Consider the following 2,838-nt stretch of genomic DNA (forward strand, 5'->3'; position numbering starts at 1 on the left):
TGGTGATAGGGAAGAGAGATTGAGGTGATTGGTGAAGAGTTTTGGGGAAGAGTGTTTATGGGATTGTGTGAAAGAGGGGTGAGAAGAAGTGAGTGGAGGTAGGTGGAGATCCTGTGGGGTCCACAGATCCTGAGGTGATCCTGTGGAGTCCACAGATCCTGAGGTGTTCAAGGATTTACAACCTTGCACCAAATTAGGCATGCAAAATGCCCTTGCACACAACTCTGGGCGTTCAGCGCCAGATTGGTGCTTGTTCTGGGCATTGAACGCCCATTTGTTGCCCATTTCTGGCGTTGAACGGCAGAACCATGCTTGTTCTGGGCGTTCAGCGCCAGCTCTTCTCCAGGGTGCAATTCTGGCGTTCAAATGCCCAGATGCTGCCCATTTTGGGCGTTCAGCGCCAGAACCATGCTCTGTTCTGGCGTTGAACGCCAGCCAGATGCTTCTTACTGGCGTTTAAATGCCAGTGAGATCCTCCTCCAGGGTGTGATTTTTCTTCTGCTGTTTTTAATTCCGTTTTTGATTTTTATATTTATTTTGTGACTCCACATGATCATGAACCTAATAAAACATGAAAGAACAAGAAAAATAAAATTAGATAAATAAAAACTGGGTTGCCTCCTAACAAGCGCTTCTTTAATGTCAATAGCTTGACAGTGGGCTCACAGATGTTCAGAGCATTGTTGAAACCTCCCAACACCAAACTTAGAGTTTGGATATGGGAGTTCAACACCAAACTTAGAGTTTGGTTGTGGCCTCCCAACACCAAACTTAGAATTTGACTGTGGGGGCTCTGGTTGACTCTGTTTTGAGAGAAACTTTTTATGCTTCCTCTCCATGTTTATAGAAGGATAACCTTGAGTTGTAAACACAAGGGAGTCCCCATTCAATTGAAGGACTAATTCACCTCTGTCAACATCAATCACAGCTCTTGCTGTGGCTAGGAAGGGTCTTTCAAGGATGATGAATTCATCCTCATCCTTCCCAGTATCTAGGACTATGAAATCAGCAGGGATGTAAAGGCCTTCAACCTTTACTAACACATCCTCTACTTGTCCATAAGCATGTTTTCTTGAATTGTCTGCCATCTCTAATGAGATTTTAGCAGCTTGTACCCCATAGATTCCCAATTTCTCTATTACAGAGAGAGGCATGAGGTTTATCCCTGAACCAAGGTCACACAGAGCCTTTTTAAAGATCATGTTGCCTATGGTACAAGGTATTATGAACTTTCCAGGATCCTGTTTCTTCTGAGGCAATGTCAGTTGATCCAGATCACTCAGTTCATTAGTGAACAAGGGAAGTTCATCTTCCCAAGTCTCAATACCAAATAATTTGGCATTCAGCTTCATGATTGCACCAAGGTACTTGGTAACTTGCTCTTCAGTAACATCCTCATTCTCTTCAGAAGATGAATACTCATCAGAGCTCATGAATGGCATAAGAAAGTTCAATGGAATCTCTATGGTCTCTAGATGAGTCTCAGATTCCGTTGGTTCCTCAGAGGGAAGCTCCTTATTGATCACTGGACGTCCCAGGAGGTCTTCCTCCTTGGGATTCACGTCCTCTCCTTCCCTTACAGGTTCGGCCATGGTGATCAATTCAATGGCCATGCACTCTCCTTTTGGATTTTCTTCTGTATTGCTTGGGAGAGTACTAGGAGGAATTTCAGTGATCCTTTTACTCAGCTGGCCCACTTGTGCTTCAAAATTTCTAATGGAGGATATTGTTTCATTCATGAAACTCACAGTGGCCTTAGATAGATCAGAGACTAAGTTTGCTAAATTAGAAGTATTTTATTCAGAGTTCTCTGTCTGTTGCTGAGTGGATGATGGAAAAGGCTTGCTATTGCTAAACCTGTTTCTTCCACCATTATTAAAGCCTTGTTGAGGCTTTTGTTGATCCTTCCATGAGAAATTTGGATGATTTCTCCATGATGAGTTATAGGTGTTTCCATAAGGTTCACCTAAGTAATTTATCTCTGCTATTGTAGGGTTCTCAGGATCATAAGCTTCTTCTTCAGAAGATGCCTCTTGAGTACTGTTGGATGCAGCTTGCATTCCATTCAGACTCTGAGAAATCATATTGACTTGCAAAGTCAATATTTTGTTCTGAGCTAATATAGCATTCAGAGTATCAATTTCAAGAACTCCCTTCTTCATAGGCGTCCCATTATTCACAGGATTCCTTTCAGAAGTGTACATGAACTGGTTATTAGCAACCATGTCAATGAGTTCTTAAGCTTCTACAGGCATTTTCTTTAAGTGAATGGATCCACCTGCAGAGGTATCCAATGACATTTTAGCTAATTCAGACAGACCATCATAGAATATGTCCAGGATGATCCATTCTGAAAGCATGTCAGAAGGACACTTTTTGTTCAGTTCTTTGTATCTCTCCCAAGCTTCATAGAGGGATTCACCTTCTTTCTGTCTGAAGGTTTGAACATCCACTCTAAGCTTACTCAGCTTTTGAGGAGGAAAGAACTTGGCTAAGAAAGCCTTGACCAGCTTATCCCAAGAGTTCAGGCTATCTTTGGGTTGAGACTCCAACCATATTCTAGCTCTGTCTTTCACAGCAAAAGGGAAAAGCATGAGTCTGTAGACTTCAGGATCTACTCCATTAGTCTTAACAGTATCACATATCTGCAAGAATTCAGTTAAGAACTGAAAAGGATCTTCAGATGGAAGTCCATAAAACTTGCAATTCTGCTGCATCAGAGAAACTAATTGAGGTTTCAGCTCAAAATTGTTTGCTCCAATGGCAGGAATGGAGATGCTCCTTCCATGTAAATTGGAATTAGGTGCAGTAAAGTCACCAAGCATCCTCCTTGCATTA

The 2,838-nt window shown here is 42.1% G+C and overlaps 1 non-coding gene across 1 annotated transcript; it reads left to right on the forward strand.

Annotated features, from left to right (window-relative positions):
- Positions 1–2,354: 2,354 nt before the first annotated feature.
- LOC112724157 (small nucleolar RNA R71) lies at positions 2,355–2,462 on the forward strand. Its single transcript, XR_003163335.1, has one exon. It is a non-coding gene; the product is annotated as a small nucleolar RNA R71 (small nucleolar RNA).
- Positions 2,463–2,838: the final 376 nt, after the last annotated feature.

The sequence above is a fragment of the Arachis hypogaea genome, chromosome 11, assembly GCF_003086295.3.
Source record: "Arachis hypogaea cultivar Tifrunner chromosome 11, arahy.Tifrunner.gnm2.J5K5, whole genome shotgun sequence".
NCBI classification, from domain to species: domain Eukaryota; kingdom Viridiplantae; phylum Streptophyta; class Magnoliopsida; order Fabales; family Fabaceae; genus Arachis; species Arachis hypogaea.